The 15,984-nt window shown below is 33.2% G+C and overlaps 1 protein-coding gene across 8 annotated transcripts in view; it reads right to left on the bottom strand.

The window, feature by feature from the left end:
- Positions 1-15,984, bottom strand: part of LOC123673441 (inactive dipeptidyl peptidase 10) — a 536,532-nt gene that overhangs the window by 257,168 nt on the left and 263,380 nt on the right. The window lies entirely within an intron of this gene.

The following is a 15,984-nucleotide window of genomic DNA, read 5'->3' as shown; positions in this document are numbered from 1 at the left end:
GGCATGGAAAAGGACTCAACCAGAAGCATGGTGATGAGGGCTGCACCAGATGTTTAGCCACTGAAAAGCACCTAGTCGCTGCATCCCTGCATCTCACCAAGGAAAACAGAAAAATTCAAATTTCCAGATGGACAATTGAGTGAGTTCTCGACTAATCGAGTTCGATAATCTGTACTGAGGTTGTAACGTTATAATTGCCTACGAAACTCTAAAGTCTAATTTCTAGGGGTGGTTTGGTTTATTTGGCAACAAAACTCCTAGCCAGGTTTTTACAAATTTAATAAAATTAAAATATGAAAGGATCGATTCTTTTCACTCTAAACAAATAATATTGAAATAAAAACTTAACTGGAATCGGTTTTCAATGAATTTCTCTGCTATTAGGATGGAGCCTCTGTAATAACGCCAGGTATTACGCAGGTATTTTCTCAGTTTCAGGAATTATAGTCCAAGAAAATGATCAATGAAATACGAATTTTGAGGTTAAAACTTGAATTTTCGATATAAGTTACTTTGAAGCATCTAAAAACGAACTGTGAGAGGTTTTTTTAAATTCACCCCCGAGAAGGGGTGAAAAAAAATAAAAATAGTGGTTTTTTTTAAATTTTGGGGAAATGGTAAGTGTAAGAAAAAAAAGTTTCGAATAAAAGTTGTAGAGCGTAAAATTTTACATAAAAATGTTCCCATAACTGTTTTTCCTAAAATTGAAATTAACTGAGATAGGGTAGCTAGAAGCTAGGGGATGATAACAGGAACTTTAAAAAATCATAAGTTGTTGAAAAATTGAAAAAACTCATAATTTTTTTTTTAAATTACTTATATGATTATAAACTTTAATTCTAGAGAAAATTTTTTTTTAATTGTTTATAAAAAAATTATAACAATTTAAAATTTTTATTTTCAAATTAAATCAACTTTAACTGATGAAAATATTTTTTTTTTTTTTAATAGATTAATATTTTAAGAAATTGACCATACGCGTTGAAATTTAATTTTTACCTGTTCTTTTCAATCAGGTATAAAATAATTTACCTGGTGAAAGATATTGTGTGGCGGCGACTTTGCTTTTACTACCGACTTCGGTACCTCATGCATGGAAAATACTGTATTACATCAAATTTTGGAGTCGATCTGAATCAAAAACTTTTTTTGGCGAAAAAATATCCAAGGTTATAGTCTTGGTTTTTTCGAAAAATACGACTGATCGAATTTGAACTTTTTATGGTGTATTTAGATAGTTTCGAGGATGTACATTCCGAATCAGGCATCGATTTCGATCAGAAAAATTTGTATACACATTTAAAGCACTATTTTTCTATAAAATTAGCCATATCTCACCTCTGGGAAGTGCTAGGAAGAAACCGATGGTAGATGTATATTCAGAATCGAAAATTCTGCATGTAACCAAATTTTGAACGTGATCCGCCGCCAATTTTTTTTTCAAGAAAGCACCCACAAATGAAGTCTGATATGGTACTCAAATGAAAGGTCTTGTTGGGAGGAACTCAAAAATGGTCTAACTTTCGATCTGGGATCAACGGTTCTCGAGTTAAAGCAGTTTTTTGGGATTTCAAAAAAAAAATTTAAAGTCTGACATGGTACTCAAATGAAAGGTCTCGTTTGGAGGAACTCAAAAATGGTCTAACTTTCGATCTGAGATCAACGGTTCTCGAGTTATAGCAGTTTTTTGGGATTTCAAAAAAAAAATAAAAAGTCTGATATGGTACTCAAATGAAAGGTCTCGTTGGGAGGAACTCAAAAATGGTCTAACTTTCGATCTGGGATCAACGGTTCTCGAGTTATTGCAGTTTTTAAGAATTTTCAAAAAAAATTAAAAAGTCTGATATGGTACTCAAATGAAAGGTCTCGTTGGGAGGAACTCAAAAATGGTTGTGGGGCAAGCATATCCATATTAAAAATCTCAGATTCATACCACCAGATGGCAGACTAAACCCCCTTGATAATGTTACCACAAAATTCGAAATAACTCAATTTTGGGGGCGTCTAGGGAGGAACTGATTGCAAATAGCAATTCTGCATGGAAAATACTGTATTACATCAAATTTTGGAGTCGATCTAAATCAAAAACTTTTTTTGGCGAAAAAATATCCCTTGGTTTTTTCGAAAAATACGACCGATCGAATTTGAACTTTTTATGGTGTATTTAGATAGTTTCGAGGATGTACATTCCGAATCAGGCATCGATTTCGATCAGAAAAATTTGTATACACATTTAAAGCACTATTTTTCTACAAAATTAGCCATATCTCACCTCTAGGAAGTGCTAGGAAGAAACCGATGGTAGATGTATATTCAGAATCGAAAATTCTGCATGTAACCAAATTTTCAATGTGATCCGCAGCCAATTTTTTTTTCAAGAAAACACCCACAAAAAAAGTCTGATATAGTACTCAAATGAAAGGTCTCGTTGGGAGGAACTCAAAAATGGTCTAACTGTCGATCTGGGATTAACGGTTTTGGAGTTTTTAATATGGTTATGCTTGCCCCAAAACCATTTTTGAGTTCCTCCCAACGAGACCTTTCATTTGAGTACCATATCAGACTTTTTAATTTTTTTTTTTAAATCCCGAAAAACTGCTATAACTCGGGAACCGTTGATCCCAGATCGGAAGTTAGACCATTTTTGAGTTCCTTCCAACGAGACCTTTCATTTGAGTACCATATCAGACTTTTAAATTTTTTTTGAAATCCCAAAAAACTGCTATAACTCGAGAACCGTTGATCCCAGATCGAAAGTTAGACCATTTTTGAGTTCCTCCCAACGAGACCTTTCATTTGAGTACCATATCAGACTTTTTTTGTGGGTGTTTTCTTGAAACAAAAATTGGCGGCGGATCACGTTCAAAATTTGATTACATGCAGAATTTTCGATTCTGAATATACATCTACCATCGGTTTCTTCCTAGCACTTCCCAGAGGTGAGATATGGCTAATTTTGTAGAAAAATAGTGCTTTAAATGTGTATACAAATTTTTCTGATCGAAATCGATGCCTGATTCGGAATGTACATCCTCGAAACTATCTAAATACACCATAAAAAGTTCAAATTCGATCGGTCGTATTTTTCGAAAAAACCAAGACTATAACCTTGGATATTTTTTCGCCAAAAAAAGTTTTTGATTCAGATCGACTCCAAAATTTGATGTAATACAGTATTTTCCATGCATGAGGTACCGAAGTCGGTAGTAAAAGCAAAGTCGCCGCCACACAATATCTTTCACCAGGTAAATTATTTTATACCTGCTTGAAAAAAACAGGTAAAAATTAAATTTCAACGCGTATGGTCAATTTCTTAAAATATTAATCTATTAAAAAAAAAAAATATATTTTCATCAGTTAAAGTTGATTTAATTTGAAAATAAAAATTTTAAATTGTTATAACTTTTTTATAAACAATTAAAAAAAAAAAATTTTCTCTAGAATTAAAGTTTATAATCATATAAATAATTTAAAAAAAAAATTATGAGTTTTTTCAATTTTTCAACAACTTATGATTTTTTAAAGTTCCTGTTATCATCCCCTAGCTTCTAGCTACCCTATCTCAGTTAATTTCAATTTTAGGGAAAACAGTTATGAGAACATTTTTATGTAAAATTTTACGCTCTACAACTTTTATTCGAAACTTTTTTTTTTAACACTTACCATTTCCCCAAAATTTCAAAAAAACCACTTTTTTTATTTTTTTTCACCCCTTCTCGGGGGTGAATTTAAGAAAACCTCTCACAGTTCGTTTTTAGATGCTTCAAAGTAACTTATATCGAAAATTCAAGTTTTAACCTCAAAATTCGTATTTCATTGATCATTTTCTTGGACTATTAATGTGGTTTAACGTACGTACTATTCCAAATTCTGTCTCTCAAGGAAGTACCTCTTGATATTTTTCAATCCTAAGAGAGGTTTCTGTTGCGAGAAGGTGCGAGAATCCCAACACAATTCTCGTCGATAAATTAAATTTTGAATCTCAAATTAAACGAGCAATGGCTGAAATCTAAAACAAAGTACAGGGTGGGCAAATTTCGATGTTTTAGCATTACAACTTTTAAACCAGAGGTGATAGACAAAATCTGATACCCACTTCTCGATCTCTCTTTCTGAGAAACTATAAAGGGTAGTATTCATTTTTGGCCACCTTCTTTTGTTTTCGAGTTATAAGCGAAAATTGGAAAAATGGCGATATCGAAAAATCTATCCGCTAATACTGATGATAGAGCTCTGAAATTAAAATATTATACAGGCACTTTTTTACGTAGAATCCAGTGGCGTGCTCGTCCTTTCAAAAGAGTTTTCAATTACGAAGCTATGACCCAAAGTTATGTTTTTTTAAATGGGAACACTATATTTCTGTAACATTTTTTGAAAGGTTAATTTTTCCATTCAAAAATGGATCTTGAAAATCATCTACAAGAAAAAGCGCACATTTCCTAGCCAACAGTTATTTGATATAGCAGGAGTCCAAGATGTAAGACAGCTGTATGCTCTTAAACTTCTTTCTAACATCATCTCAGGAAAGACAACCTTAAATACTTCACAGCATCAATATTCGACGAGAGGCAGAGATCATACTTACCAACCACCCAGATGCAATAAAAGTATAGGCCAGAGAAATCACACCTACCTAGGAACAAAAATTTACAATGTCCTTCCTGATCAACTCAAGAACTTGAAAAATCTAAGAACATTCAAAAAGCGTTTAAAAGCTTGGTTGGATGGTAAGAACAGAAAGGTAATCAGTGACTTGATAAATAATAATTGAGATCCCAAATACAAGACTGAAATATATAAGACTGGCCAGAATTTTCGAAACCGAATAAAGAAATGCACTCACCAATTTATGACAGATTATGCAACGATGACGACTTTAATAATTACCTGATTGGGACAGTATAATACAATTAATTATAAATATCGGATGTGAGATAACTTTTTACATTGTGCTTATGGATGATTTTTGTTTTTCTCCTGGTATTGTAGTTGTTTTCTTTTGAATTATCTTATGGAACATTTATTTCAGAAATCTTAATTAAGTTAATATCACATACAGGTCATACCGCATGTACCTCCGTGATGTAAAGTGTTTATTTATGAAATAAACTTTATTATTATTATTATATGAATGTTTTTCGATCTCGCCATTTTTCCAATTTTTGCTTATAACTCGAAAACAAAAGAAGGTGGCCAAAAATGAATACTACCATTGTTTAAGGAGGTTTTATAATTTTATTTTTCATGAAAAATCTCTTTGCAAACCAAAATTCGATATAATTTGAACCAAATATTCAGCTGAAAAAGTCTTATATGTATATTCATAAATTAAGCATTCACGTCCTATCACAAAACAAATGAGATTCTCACAAAAAAGAGAATAGTTTTTGTAAATCAAATTTTCTTTTTCTTTTGGCAGTATTCCAATATTTTAGTTACCTATTTGAGGTAGATAACCTTGACATGAAACTATTCACTGATAACAATTTTACATTATCAATTAATTAAATTTAAAATTCTCTTTTCGAAAAACTAAAAAATAATCTTATATGTACTTATTTTTCTCCAATCACAGTATTTCTTTTCAAACGCAAATCAGATCATACATTCCCTCCACGATTTTCATTTCAGATAATCCGGTCCAGAGATATCGTGATCACCGCAAAATTGTTTTTTTTTGCGGAGCTCTAGGAGATCGGCGATAGCAACATTCGCGAAGATTATTGTGACAAATAAAAAATATGTTAATATAAGGTTATTATAATATGTACACCAATTTTCAAATTAATAAATTGAATAGTCTGCGCGAAAAAAATTCTTGAAAATCTGTCTTTTTGAAGCCTTCTAATTGTATGTAAGCCCTCAATAGAATGAGCGAAATCCGATAACATAAACAAACCCCGTTACGACCAAAGCAATAAAATCCCAAGCTCGAAACCTGGGTCATAAACTCAGTACTCAGTCTATTCAACATCGAAGTGTTTCTACTTTACTTGGCTCCAATTATTTACTCTTCACGTCAAGTTTTATACCCAATGTAGAAACCTCTTTACCGACAAATGATTATAGAAATAGCCGCCTAGAGGGCGCTTTAGGATGGACCCAAAAATTCTGAGTTTGCCACATACGCACATCCAATGCCCTTTGCAGGGCGAGTAACCAACTATCTTCTCCTTAAACAATGGTTGAACATAAATCACTGAGACGCAAGCCAGTATGCAACATATAAAATATAATTCATTTATATCGAAGCCAGAATAAATTACTTATATGAAAAATGAATGTAGATAGTAAAATAAGATTTCTAACTTCTGAGAATATAATGCTGTTTGCTCTTTACGCTCTATTTCCTAATTCTCGCATAGGTAGATCCAAGGCTCCATGGATTACTTCGAAGTTAAAATTCAAAATGCAGGTTTGATTAAGTACAAATTAAATAACACGAGTTGAAATTGAAACAACTACAAAATGCTACAGAATTTTGATCTTGCATCTATAAGAAGAAATAAGGCTGTTTATTTGGAGGATTTAAGTGAAGTTTTCGTCACTTTACACTCTTTATAGAAATAATACCTTCTGCAGAGATTCGAAATTTAATTTTCACCCCATAACTGTTTCTGCTCTGCATGACGTTGTTAAAAACATTAAGTCGAACGTTGCTGGAATTGGTGCTATCAACGTACTGTAGTGACTCATTCTGCTCATAGATGGTGCTATGGCTGTATGCGCCACACTACATAGGGGTCGTCGATCGAAGCGACACCAACGGAGTATTCCGATTATCGAAATACCAGTTCTCAGAATGTCTTCATGTCATATTTGACTTAAATTTTCAGAACATCGCGGATTGTTTATAATTTGCTTACGAATTTTTCTCTACCAAAGTACCAACACTAAATTCACAAAGTAATTCATTTCAATTCTAACATCCAGCAATAATTTAAATAAGGCTGCAGCACACATTTTTACGTAAAATAATAATTTATGTGAACATTCCCCTCCTTTCAGATTAAGTGAATGACCCTGATAATAATAATGATATAATTAGTGAAGAAACTATCTTGTAGAAGACACAAGGGTATACCGGCACAAGAATCAGCAACCTTCTTAGAAGTTCCTTTAACAACTTCTCAGGAAGTTAAAGAAACTGAGCTGACTTTTGGCAGAATGATCGATAAAGGTATTTGCAATTTATCTGTTTATGCATTTTGAAGAATTAAGATTTCATCATGAAGTTTTCTACAATCTATTCAGTGGAGCATTTGTGTTTGAAATTATAACAAGTTACCCAATCATTTCAAATGCTGTTATAGTTTATAAATATATAAGAAATATGAAAATGTATGTTAATTTAATTATGTTAAGTTTGATCAAGAAGTCATTTAATTTTTTATACTACGTAAAATCTTCAATGATGTGTCTATCGTATGTATCTATCATTTAGACGGAATAAATCAATTATACTTTTTTTGGAATTATAATTTCAACCCGATTAATGGCTCCACTACCCAATTCGCTAATAGATTGTACCACTCTCGGCCCTATCTGTATGACCTGCTTTCAAATAACTTTTTTCTTAGTTGGGAGACACTTTGATTGGAGGCGCTTCGATCGGGAGTTGCACATCTTGCATAAGTAAATCTACTTATCTATGCTAGCCACTTCTCCACGATAGTGTGAGGAGGTGTGTCTTAGGCAGAGATCGTTAACTGAAGAGTCCACCAGCAATCTCGGGGCGAAACACCTGAACTCCAGGGAGAGGGTGCACCTATAATTTGGCTCGAGAACTACTCGCCAAATTACAAAGGATAAAATTAAGTTTGAACGATGTCGGTTTTTATTTGTTGCATATTATTAATAAATTTCTCGATCCATCTTGGTACTATTGCGCCTGTAGCAATATATTAGAAAGCGCCCCCATTCTCGAAAATTTTTTTCATTCATTATATTTTCTTATAGTTGTATATTTTCGTTTTGTTGATCTTTTGGCTTTGTAGGCAAATTCTAGGCAAGGCTAGTCATATGTTAAATGCTTCCAGTTTCCTCGGCATCACTCATTGCGTGGCCTTGGTATACATAAAAACCGAGTTGTGATCTTTCAAATTATTTCGCCTGGTGATCCAATATTTCTCCTTTTGATATTTTTGGGCATCTCTGTGGACTTTGAGCCCGTAGCAAGTGCCACTTTTGCCACGCCCTAGATACGGCTCTGTCTCGAGTAAAGATGCTTTGCATACTCTTGGATTTAGTGGTATGTAAAATAACGAAGCTTTTTTGTCTCTTATTCTATTATTGAGGTCCCAAAGGCAGGATCGCCTTGTGGTGGAATACCAGGGGTGATTAGGGAAAAGATATATTTTGACTGGTCACTGTTTATTTTTTATTTCTATCTTGTACAATGGTTATTGTTCATTGATGCGAACTGCATCGAGTATGCTTATTGAATATGCGTATTTGTTTACATAACATTGATAAGCAAGCTATACAGGCTATGATCAAAGCTCTACACTACTTAATAATCGTAGGTATAGTGATTTACGCTCGATAAGTTTATTACCATTAACTTCCAAAATTTTAGAACGAGCTGCATGAATGCAGAAATGAATTCCTTTGTAGTAATATTATGATTTCTTTTCATCAGTCAGGTTTTCAAAAAGGTTCTAGTACTACGACTTCATTGGCCAACTTAACGGATATATCGTCAGACATTAAATGTGAGAAACTGAAAACAAGGCAACCTGAGATATATTCATCTTTCAAGGTTTCCATTCCTACCGAGTATTTGAAAAATGCAATGAATCCAGATTTTTGGCCTTAAGGGGTGGCCGTGAATAGGTCTTTTATCAAGCGTCATCAGTCCATTCCAACCTCATAACGAACGAGAAAACCGATTCCGCTAGATTTCTAGATAACCAAGTAAAAAAAGCCACTTTAATACACAAGAGAACATCAAATACTGTAAGCGTAATACATCAAAATGTACAATCTCTAGGAAAGGTGGTAGATAAATTGCAATCATTTTTGCATACAGAAGAATATTGAAAAATTTTATTGATAAAAGAACATTGGAAGGCTCCAGAACAGCTTAAAGTACTTTCTATAGACAACTTCACATTGGCAGGACTCTAGAGAAGGAAGGAAAGTGAACATGGTGGAGCTGCAGTATATACTCGCTCAGGTATGAAACACAAAGATAGGTTTGATATGAGTGAGCAATCAATAAAAGGGGAATTTGAATGTTCAGCAACAGAATGGGTACTGGATAATGAAAAAATTATATTAATTTCAATATATAGACCTTGCAACGGAGACAAAGATACATTTTTGAGCAAATTGGAGAAATTACTGCTTAAGATTCAAGAGGAGAATAAAATAATAATAGTGGGATGAGATTTCAATATTCAATAACTAAAGAGGAAAAATAAATATAAGATCGAACTTACATCACTTCTTAGCTCGTTTTCTTTAGTAAAACATATCCCAGATGATACAAGAATTATGGGTGAGTCAAAGAGCTATATTGATAATATTTTCTCAAATCTAAACTGCCCGATAAGAAGCTTCGTTGTTTTCAATCATATATCCGATCACAGTGCCTAAAAAATTCTATTTGAATCCAAAATCGATGATTACAGTTCGGTCAGTCGAATGCGCACATTTCCTTAATACGCTCGTCAAGAATTTCTATCAGGACTTGTCGAATGTATATACGGTGGAAAAAACAGATGTCAACAAACAATGGCAAATTTTCTCAAACGATTTTATTAATATATTTAATAAACATTTTCCATTCGAAAAGATTTCATTGAAGAATCGGAGAAAGAAAGATTTTTTTTACGATAATCCTGTATTCATTCAAATGAAACATAACTTAGACTTATTATTTACTCTGAGTAACTATCAAGAAAGATATAAATGTGCCTATAAAATTGAGAAGAAAAAATATGATCAGACACTCATCGATCTTAGAAAAGCAAACTACAAAAATGAAATTATATCATCTGATAAAAAAACTAAAGCCAAGTGGAAAATTTGCAATAAAATCCAAGGTAAAACCAGGATTCAAAATTCAACATAATCCAACTTCAAAATCACCAGAAGAAACAGCGGATTACTATAATGAATTCTTTGTTCAAATGATCTCAAACATGATGGCAAATTTCGATGATTCAGAATTTGTTTGCAATATTGAGGCTGATACATCCTTTATTTGAAGCCCTTGACTGTGGAGAAAATTGTAGATATATTCACTAAACTGAAAAACAAATCAAGTTCCGGAATTGATGAGATTCCAGTTAAAATAGCAAATCAAGTATTGATGCTATTTCTTATGTGATGTGCCATATTATCAATAATTCCCTGAAGTTTGGTGTGTTCCCAGATCAGCTCAAATTATCGGTGATAATTCCAATATTCAAAGCTGGAGATCCAGAAGACTTGAAAAATTATAGACCTATTAGCCTGTTGAACAGTTTTTCGAAAATATTTGAGTTAGCAATGGTAAATAGACTTTTGACTTATTTCAATAGTCGTGAACTATTTCATTCTTCACAGCATGGATATTTGATGGGTCGGTCAACACAAACTGCTATTTTTCAATTCACCAATAATATTTTGAAATCCAGCTTGTTTCTGGATTGTCCGTGGATCTTTCGAAGGCATACGATTGTCTGAACAGAGATCATTTGATGGAAAAACTTAAAAAATATAGAATTGTAGGAAATGCATTAAAATGGTTCGCTTTCTATTTGTATGATCGTTTGCAGTGTGTAAAGGTAGCCATAGATGACCAAACATCTATCTCAACTTGGATTGAGAACGAATTTGGTGTTCCACAGGGTAGCATCTTCGGGGTGTTATTGTTTTCAATAATGATCAATGACATGTGTGATATAGCAGATTCTATCGAAGATGCAGAATTGAACAATTTTGTGGACGATACTAATTTTCTAATAGCAGAACATAATGTAAATGAACTGCAGCTGAATTGTGAGGATATATATGACAAGATTCAAGGAACAATTTCATTCTAAATAGGGATAAAACGGATGTGGTGGTCTTTCGAGCAAACAGATTGAGAGATGACCAGCTGATGGTGAAATTGGGAGAAGATATATTTAAAACATCGAAGTTTATCAAATTTCTGGGTGTTGTCATAGATGAATTTCTACAGTGCACAGTGCATATAGAGGAGCTCTTGAAAAAATTGAATAGTGTATGTTATGCCATGAGAATAATGAATGAATATATTGACAATGATACAAAGAGGATATTATACTATGCAAACTATGAATCTCTGATGGGATATAGTATAATATTTTGGGGAGTCAACTCAGCGGTAAAGTCTATTTTTGTTAATCAGAAGGAATTATTCAGGGAATCATGCAGAGGAAAATTTAGACAGCAAGGTTTTTCGGCGGTAACCGGCTTGTACTTACATGAATGTCTAATGTATTTAAATCAAAATAAAACTGAATTTCCAACAAATAATACAAATGTGACTTATAATACGAGAACAGCAGATATTAATTTTCCATATCACCGGTTATCTCTTTCTGAAAAAAATCCATCTTATATGAGTATCAAAATCTTTAATAAATCACCTTACAATCTCAAGATCATTGATAATTACAAGCAGATTGTTTGGAAGATTATTTTGGTGCAGCTTGATTGTATTTGTTTATATTGAATTTATTTGGGACACTGTTTCATGTTGTGTTTTTCTTATCTGAGAAATATCATTTGAAATAAAGTTAATTAGCTATCTATCTATCTATTCAGGGCCCCCGCAACCGCGCGTTCAACGCGTGCACCGCACGCGGGCGCCACTCTATAGGGGCGCCAAAATCTCTTATAGACCACATGAAAAACCGAAAGACCAAAATTTTTTTTTATTTTTTCAACAACTTTGAACGTGCAAGGACATCTTTTACACATCCAAACAAGTTCCCGAACGTCGCAATCCCCATAAAATAACCTCGGCCACAGATTGCAATTATACGATTCTTTTCGAGTAAACAAATCATAAATAATCATCCCTTTGTCGGTACGGGATTTTTTTATGGACCACCTGCACCGGACGGCGGGCACCATTTCTTCGATCATCACTAAAACGCATATGGTACACATAAACAATCATAAATACCGAAGCAATAGCTTTTAGCCAGGGGAATTACTGAAACTTTCGCCACCATCTGTAGGAAAAATACTACAGGTTACAGAGAATTTCTGAAACTACCAAAATCTTGCTATAGCTTGCTATGCTATAACAGCAGAAACCTATCCAAAGAATAGTTATTTTGTTTCGAAACGTTTAGGGGTTGAGGTCAAGACGCAAAAAATTCTACTAGTTTTTCTGATTGGCAACATTTATCCTCAGCCATTACAAGACATGAAACATCAATTGCACATAAAGTTCACATGAATAAATGGATGAATTTAAAAAAAATTTTAAAATTGTCCACAACGGTGAACGATCATCACTTACGGGTTTTAGAAACTGAAAAAAAATATTGGCATGACGTTCTAGGAAGAATTGTTTCAATTGTTAAATGTTTATCCAGGCAGTGTCTAGCTTTTCAAGGTTCTTCTAAAAAACTTTTTGAAAATGATAATGGGAACTTCCTCAAAACTGTCGAAATGATTTCATCTTTTGATCCTGTGATGAGAGAGCACATTAGTCGAGTGCAAAACTCACAAACAAATTCTTGATGACCCATTATTTAGGCTACCAGATACAAAATGAAATTATTGAATTGATGGCTTCTAAAGTAAAAACTAATATTTTGGATATGGTTCGAAGTTCCAAATATTATTCAATAATTTTAGATTGTACACCAGATGCAAGCCATACAGAGCAAATAAGCCTCGTTTTGCGTTATGTTGTTCTAAATGACAGTTCTAAAATGGTTCAAATACAAGAAAGTTTTATAGCGTTTAGTCCAATATTCGACTCCACAGGGGAAGGGCTATTCAATTTTGTTATGGGATTTTTGGAAAATTTAAATTTAGATATTAAATACATGAGAGGTCAAGGGTATGATAATGGGGCGAATATGCGCGGAAAACATATTGGTTTACAAAAACGCATACTCGATGCTAATTCTAGGGCTTTTTTTGTGCCATGTGCTGCACACAGCTTAAATTTAACTGTAAATGATGCTGCTAAGGTTTCAAATGAAACACTGAATTTTTTTAATATTGTACAAGAACTAAAACATTTTTCTCCTCATCCACAAAAAGATGGGATGTTATAAAAAAGCATGTTCCTCAGTTACATCTAAAACCCCTAAGTGATACTAGATGGTCAAGTAGGATTGATGTTATAAAACCACTAAAATTTCATTTAATTCAAATATGTGATAGCCTTTTAGAATTAGCTGAAAATGATACTTTCACCATAGAAACTAGACATAAAGCAAATTCTCTTTTATCAAATATTCAAACTTTCAAATTTATTTGTAGTGTAATAATTTGGTATGATGTTTTATTCCAAATTAATATTGTAAGCAAAATGATGCAGAGTGTAGCGATTGACATTAAAGTGTGCCAAAACTATTTAAAGAATTTAGTTGATCATTTTAAAAATTATAGAGATGATAATGTTTTTGAGGAAAAACTTTCTGAAGCTGGAAAACTAGCGGCTGCTCTTGAGATAGAGCAAAGTTTTCCTCCATTATATAGTGTAAGACGAAAGTATAAACCAAAATTGTTCGATTATGAACACACGGATGAGGCACCTCAAGATCCAAAAATCGCTTTCAAAATTAATTTCTTTTTGAAAAATCTAACGCTAAGTTCTTTAAATAGTAGGTTCGATATGATATCTGAATACGATAACGTTTTTGGTTTTATTTGTGATATTCTTAAATTAAATGACGAAAATCTATTAAAATGCTGTCATGCTCTTCAACAAAAGCTTACTGATCAGGAAAAGAAGGAGGCTGACGTGGAAGAAAATGATTTATTCAACGAGATAAAAGCCCTAAGATTGTTTTCATTACCTGAAGCGTCAAATCCTCTCGAAATTCTACAATATATTTTTGAAAATAATCTAACTTCTTCTCTACCGAATCTTAGTATTGCCTTAAGAATCCTTCTGACTTTACCTGTGTCTGTTGCTTCTGGTGAGAGATCATTCTCTAAATTAAAAATAATTAAAAAATATTTGAGGTCTACTATGTCACAAGAAAGATTATCTGGATTGGCCATCTTAGCTATAGAGCAAGAGATACTCGATAAAATTGATTTTGATGATATAATAAAAGAATTCGCAGCAGCCAAATCTAGAAAAACATCCATTTAATTTTATCCTTTAATTGAATATTTTATTTGTTATTCGTTTATTGTTTGGTTTATATATTTATGAATAGATTAAAGAAGAATAAAGCTCAGGTTTTGAAAACTCTGCAGTTTCATTACAAATTTAAAATAAAATGCGGTTTTGATCGAATGCTTGAATAAAATAATGAAAAATTTAGAAAATGTATTATGCAACAACTGACAGCATAAAGTTCTTAAGGCATCCAAAAAAGGTTGCTGATAGTTTTTTTAACCCTTCTACAAATAAATTCCAAACGAAAACTGAAACATTTTTTGCCGATTATCCTGCGACGTTTTTCTCCACTTCCCCCCTTTAAGGGGCGCCAAAATATTTTCGGCACGCGGGCGTTGATGACCCTTGCGGGGGCCCTGGTGGGGAAATATATTGATGACTTGGAAGTGTATCTTTGTGAACTTGATTGTAGGGAAGTAGAGATGTTTGTGGGTGATATAAATATTAATATTAATATTCCAACTTGTCAAGATAGTTTGTTGTATCAATCTTGTCTGGGGGCGCATGGCTTTGAGGCAAAAATAACCGAGACAACTAGGGAAACCGATAACACTTCATCAGTAATAGACCATATATACACTAGAGTCGATGGTAAGATTCGAAAAGAAATTTCTTTGCGCTCTGCGGTAGTTCATACATCCTTGACAGATCACTATGGTACTATGTTGTTTGCTGGGTGCACTAAAGCGGTTAAGCCTTGTAAAGGGACTGGAATTGATGTAGAAAGCCGAGTTGATTACGATAGACTATATTTGTACTTATCAGGAGAGAACTGGCATGATATTCTGTGCTCAAATGATCCTCAGTATGCTTATTCTTGCTTTGTGGCATTGCTAAATGATGCCATAGATAAATCCGGTAAAAAAGTAATTTTGGTCGCTTCAAAGAAATACAAGAAAGTTCAACCTTGGATTACCAAAGGTCTAATAATATCAATAAAGCACAGGGATAAATTGAAGAAAAAACTGATTAAGAGACCTTCGGCCGAGAGTAAAAATGAGTTCAATATTTATAGAAACCGATTATGTAGGCTTTTAAGAATAACCAAAGAAAGGTATTATAGAGAAAAAATTGCATTTGCCGGAAAAGATCAAAAAAAGCTTTGGTCAACAATAAATGAAATCAACGGAAGAACCAAAAAAAAAGTAGTATTTTTGAAAGTATAAAAAATGATGAAAACGATGCTATTATTACGGACCACGCAGAAATGGCTAATGCCTTCAACAACTTTTTTGGAAATGTTGGACAAAAAATGTCGGATAAAACTAAAAATACTAAACGAGGAAATTATTCTGATCTTCCGTCTAGAGGCCTATCATCTGATATCTCGATGTTTCTTACGCCGGTTACCAATAACGAAATTATAAATGTCATAGGATCGCTTAAGAACAGCGCGGCACCTGGACTTGATGGTTTTGGGGTATCACTGCTCAAAAAAATACATACATATATATTGGTTCCTTTAACTCACATTGTTAACTTGGTTTTCAGTACAGGTGTCGTGCCCGCCCAATGGAAGGAATCATATGTTACCTGTGTGCATAAATCTGGTGATAAGACGGAAATGACTAACTACCGACCGATCTCTATAATAAGTAATTTTGCTAAAGTATTTGAGAAGTGTGTGAAATCGAGGTTTGTTAACT

The sequence above is a fragment of the Harmonia axyridis genome, chromosome 1, assembly GCF_914767665.1.
Source record: "Harmonia axyridis chromosome 1, icHarAxyr1.1, whole genome shotgun sequence".
NCBI classification, from domain to species: domain Eukaryota; kingdom Metazoa; phylum Arthropoda; class Insecta; order Coleoptera; family Coccinellidae; genus Harmonia; species Harmonia axyridis.
This window is presented reverse-complemented; position numbering and strand designations above follow the sequence as displayed.